Consider the following 6,226-nt stretch of genomic DNA (forward strand, 5'->3'; position numbering starts at 1 on the left):
TTGGGTTCAATCTGAACTTTTCAACCATCGCTTGCCACCATTGATGAAAGCAAGTTGGAAACACAGCTGAAAAAAATCCATTCAGGAGAAAACGCACTCAAATCTTCTTAGAAATTTTACAGTATATTAAGCAGTGAAGTATTGTCTCTAGATTTTCATGGTAGGAAGGGCAAGTGTCTCTAGTTGGTGGGAATCTTTGGTGGAGCAACTGAAGGATTGGGAGTCGTTCGTGGAGAGCTTTTCACAAAAAATCTTGATCTTATGGGGAATTGAGGGTTTTCAAAGGCAATTCTATATTTCTTTTTGTTGTAATAGTAGGGGGCACAATTCAATTGGCTCATGCATAAAGTGGTAGGCTACTTGATAACCATAAGTAACATCATAAAATTGTGATTTATTCTTTATCTATTACAATTTATCAGCACTATCACTAATTGTAATGTATAAAATTCTATTACTGATATCTTGGGAAAAGTGTTCTAACACCCAAGATTAATTCCATTTTCTGTTTTCATTGAGCAGGTCCTTCGCCCAAAACAACCGATGCTGAGCAGCTTAGGACAGTGAAATTGAAGGGACTGTGAATGGGTAGGGAGGCAGAAGCTAAGGATCCTAAAAAATTCTAATATCAATGCTCATGCCAACACTGCAGGATAATCCTTTTTTTAACAACTATTTGACCTTCTAATAAGCTGCGCCAGCCCTAAGAAGGTAAGCTCCCAACTTCAACTTTTAGAGCATTAGTGTATATGAAATATTTGCCTTTAAGAATTCTCGCTAGAAGGAAATTAGATTGTGTTGCCAGTCTCCAAGATTGCTTGCCCAATAGAGCTAGATTTTGAGTCCTTGGATCTTTAATCCAAACCTCCTTCCTTCTTAGGTAATGTCATAGTGTTCCAACCAATCCAAGCCATTTTTCTCTCTGATCCTTTTTGACCCCACTAGAATTGAGACAAAATACTGTGAATGTCAGACAATAAGCTATCAAAAAGTTTAAAATAAGAGAGTATAAATTGAAACAGCTTCTCCTACTGCCTTAAGAATGACATGTCTTCCTCTTGTCGACAAAAAATTTCTTTTTCAGCCATTTACTTTCTTACGCACCTTCTCTTTTATTTCTCCAAATGTAGCCATTTTAGATTTAGAAACAGTTGAAGGTAAGTCAAAATATTTATCTTGCGTGCCAATATAATCAATCATTAGAGATGTTGTTCATTGTAAATGAACTAGCTCGGGGGTATTATTATTGAAAAACACAGCCGATTTATTTAAATTTACCTGCTGCTCACTAAAGCTCTTGTAAGAATCCAACAACTCTATAATTCTCTGACAAGATTCGGAGGAGGCCTTGCAAAAAAGAATGGAGTCATCTGTAAATAATAAATGGTTCACCCTAGGACATCTCCTTGTTACTTGAATGCCCTGAATTAGTCTGTTTTGTTCTGTCTTGTGTAGCGAGAAGGATAGACCTTCTGCACAAAAGCACAGGATGCCTCTATGTAGTTTGAAAAAATCATATGATTGTCCTTCTACAATGACAAAATAAGAAACAGTAGTGACCAATTCTCAAATTCAACCAACAAAAGTATCATCGAATTCCAGCTTATTTAGGATAAACCATAAAAAATGTTATTCTACTTTGTCAGAAGCCTTACTCATGTCTAACTTCACAGTCATTTCAGTTTCAAAACCATGCCTTTTAGTCTTGAGATAGTGCATATATTTGTGAGCTATAAGAATATTGTCTGAGTTTCAGCCTTTCTTTGAAGTCTATGGACAAGAACTTTAGATATAATTTTGTAAATGATAGAAGATAAACTAATGGATCTCACTTGAGTCATATTAGAGGCATCCGGGATCTTCGGAATCAAACATATATATGTATGGTTGAAACTTTTCAGTATTTCTCTACCTGGATAAAAACTATGTACTGCCCAAAATACATTCCCGCTAGCCAAATCCAAAAAATGCTGAAAAAATTTTGCAGTCATGCCATCATTTTCTGGAGCATTTTAAGGATGTACACTAAAAATAGCCCTCTTCACTTCCTCAAAAGAGATCGGCCTTCGTAACCATCGGTTCATAGAAGCTGTAACCTTAGGTTCGAAGTCCGTAAAAAATAAATATGGATCAGCTTGGCAAGTTGAGGTGAAAATTCCTCTGAATTAGTTTTCAACCACTTTTGTAATATCCGCATTCGAAGTAGCTACCTCGCCTTTAGGACTCACAAGCCTCCAAATTTTATTACCCCTCATTCTGTTTTTAAACTTTTGATCAAAGAATTTTGTGTTTTGATCTCCCTCTTTGAGTCACTTGACTCTGGATTTGGCTTTCCATTACATTTCTTCATCATGATAAACTACCTCAAGTTTTCTCTCGAATTCAGTCAGTTCAGTGTCACGAAAAATCTCAACTGATCTCGGCTCCTCTATGTGATTAATGAGATGCTCAATTGCCTTTCTTTAGTTTTGGTTGCGTGATTGCTGCCATTGTACTAATTTATGTATGCACCTTTAATCTTCTACGTCAGAATAAATATAGTTGATCCTTCTATTCTCTCCCTCCAAATATTACAAACAATCCTCCTAACCTCTGGCATAGAGCACCATCTTTTTTGGAATTTAAACTTCTTGTAGATCTTTCAACACTTGGTTTGGAATCTATAAGAAAAGGCGCATGATCCAAACCAGTTTCTGATAATCTAAGTATCCCAAAAGAGGGATAGATATTCATCCAATCAGCACCAGCAAGAATCCGATCTAAGATTAGTGATAGAAGAGAGAAGTATCATGAATGAAATCTTGAAAATTAGTGATAGAAGATTGATATTTATCGTTACTACCCTGTTTTTCAGCTTAGGAAAGAATGGCATTAAAGTCACTCGTAACCACAACTTTAGAATTGAAAATTGCTTAATTATAGTTTGTAAATACGTGAATTGAGAGTAGTGAACCTGCTCATTTACGCTCAAATAAACTCCTATTAGTCCCTAACTCTTTGCTAGAATCGGATTCTCTAATCTAACTGCAATGTAAAATTGGTCAGATTACAAAATTTGGATCTGTGTCTACCAAGAACCAGTTTTTAAAACTCGCAGACCACATTTCAATTTCTACCTGGTAAGCTTGGTTTGTTGTCTCGCAAAAAAAAAAAATTGAGCTCCGGGGAGTGGGATCACATCATCCCTTTAAAATTATGGACTGTCAGGGGTCTTCTTAAATTCCGACAGTTTTGTATCAGTAGCTTCATGTCTTCTTTGGTGCCATTTGACGGCTGACACCCCACCTCAAAATCAGCAACATGTTTATCATTTGGACAGAATCTCTTTTGAATACCTTCATTCTCCTTGTTTGTCATCTTTTTTTTTCCTCCCATATACTTCTTGAGTGAAGAACTTCCGTGTCGCGCTAAATGTTTCATGTTTGGAGCTTTAATCTGTTCTTAGCTAAATCAGTTTCGATAGTATCACCCTTATTACCTCCTATGTTAGAATTTGTTTTGCTCCTTACGTTTGCTTTGGAAATTCTCTCATCTCCAGTACTTAATTTTGAAAAACCCTCCAAAAGCCAAGAAGATATGGGTTTCTTTTTTGGTTGAACGACATTCTCATGTGCTGACCTGAATTTGGAGGAATTCACATCCTCTTTTTCTTCAATTCTTTTTCCTACTTAATCTGTCTTTACCCAATCTCCGATTTTGTTCTACTGTATCTGATTATTTGTTGAATCCATGATCCAAATTGGACATGTCTTAGCTTCCTGACCCAACCTGGTGCAATAGGTGCAACAATTGCCTAATTGTTCATACTGCAACCTTACTTTAGTTAGTTTCTTATTCGAGCCAGCAACTTTAACACTCTCTTGGATCTCCTCTCCATCAATAAAAATTTTTGCTTTGAGAATCCTTGTTTCCTTGCCCCAAACCTCAAGAAATTCCATGTCGTAGACTCTCCCCAACTTTCACCAATTTTTCTCTCTACTTCCAAAGTTTTAAATATCTTTGGCCAACTCCAGAATTGTGTCCAAACTAAAAGTTTTGTGATAACTACTCCCTCCAATTCCTCTGAATCGCTCCAACTTTTAACGTATAAAACATAGTTCTTAAATAGCTATGGAGAAGCTTTCTCAATTCCCACCAATTCGACTTCCAGATAAAAAAGGACTAAAATTGATTATGGCCAATTCCAATCACACGAAACCCAACCGATTTTTCCCATATGACCCTTAGTGCGTTCTTCATGGTGCTTACTGGAAAGGATTTGTCCGTAAACACTCTCCCTCTTAAGCTATTGGCACCAGATTGCACTCCCTCAAATATATTCTCTTCTTCAGGATAGATAATCCCCCCATCACGCTCCTCTGGTTATTGTTTAAACACGTGGTGATTCTCACATCTTCCATCCATACTAAATTGCCAGCGTCAACTAGTCACACAATGTAGGGATTAGAGATATTCAGATCTGAGAATGAAAGTGAAAGAAATCCTAGTGGACACTAGAATTCTAGTAGAGCACAAATAGTTTTAATGAACTACATGAATACCAATTATAGATCCACAATAAATTAATCTTAAAAAAAAAAAGAAAAAAGGTATAAGTCGATTAGAGTAGCACATATGTTTTGAGTTGAAATATTAGTTATGAAGTGTTCAATGCCAGAAACAAATGTTTTTGTCACTAACATCTTCTGTCTTATAACGTTAATCAAAGTCCAAAGACTACCCTGTTTTTTTACTTTGAAGAAATCCAACTATGCCTTAAAGTTTAAGATATATAAGCAAATTAAGAGTAAATTTGTCCCTGAGACAAATGATTATTAGTATTTCTGTTTTCAATTATAAAAGTATTAAGTAACCAAATGCTATCCTCTTTAGGATATAGAAAATATATAGGAGCTAATTATGCGCCAAAAAGCAAAAAAAAAAATATAGGAATTTGTCACACCTCCTTGGAACACATTATGAAAGCAAATAAATTGTTTCTTAGCCTAAAGGTAAGACATGGGAAGAGGAAGTTTAATTTGTTGTGTACCTTATTATAATGTATGCTTTCTGCTTCTTATATATGCTAGTAGCTCAACTAGCTTAGCTTATTGTATTAGACATCATTAATTATTATTAACCAATTAAGGTGCTCGAGGGTACCATAAAATCCGCGGTTATTGTGGCTTCAACTGAGTACACTATGAGAGATTCAAGGTGACGATTCTGGAACCTGCAATTCTGATTACCAACGTAGTAGTACTTAGAAAATTAAATAATAAATATATATTGGGAGGAAGTGAAAAAAAAAAAAAAGAGAGCACTGGTATTGCTACGAACTGCTAAATTTTGAGAAAGGGTTTTGTGATTTCTGCACAAGATTCTTTTACATTTGTTTTCTTGTGTGCAAGATTGGAAGATACACACATGACACAATTAATGGCAGCTATAAAACATTATATTTCTGATTTATACTCGATCTGGTCGCCGAGTTATAAGTTGAACATTTCTAACTATACCATTTTAGTTACTTAATTACATACGAATAATTTTACATATATATGACCTTAAAGATAAAGTACTGCATAACTGCAGTTTTTTTATTTAAATAAAATAGATTAATTATTTACTCGAATAAATTAATTTACAGAATTTTTTTAACATTTAGTTAAAATTTTGCTAGCACAAAAAGCAAAAACGAAAATTACATATTTACACTGAAAACGTATAAAAGAGAGAAAAGAAAAATGTGGGAGTGATTGACAATATTTATTTTTTTCTTTTTGCCCATTTTCGATGATAGCGTAAACGTAGAAAAAAAATTTTGTTCTATTTTTGCTAATAACAACAGCAAAAATACAAAAGTAATTCAGTACTATTTTTGCTGTCAATACTAGTGCAAATATCGTCATCTTCATTTTCTTTTGGTGTGTCAGCGAAATTGTAACTAAAAATTAAAAAAAGTAAAATTTAATAAATCAATTTATTTAAGTAATTAATTATTTTATTTTATTTAAATAAAAAATTAGCATAACTGCATTATGGCCAGTAATTACAGATTTGCAGTTGTTATAGATTAGTTGTAGAGCTCCATCTTATTTTTTACTTTTATGTAAATTTTTAATTGTAAATATATTTTACGTTTAGTAATTTGAATTTATTTTAGAAATATAAATTTAGTTTATAAACTTTCAATTAATTTGATATGTTTATTTTACCTTATAAATATTGTTTTAGGCAGAAAAGT

This window comes from Arachis duranensis, chromosome 3 (genome assembly GCF_000817695.3).
Source record: "Arachis duranensis cultivar V14167 chromosome 3, aradu.V14167.gnm2.J7QH, whole genome shotgun sequence".
In the NCBI taxonomy this organism is placed as follows: Eukaryota; Viridiplantae; Streptophyta; class Magnoliopsida; order Fabales; family Fabaceae; genus Arachis; species Arachis duranensis.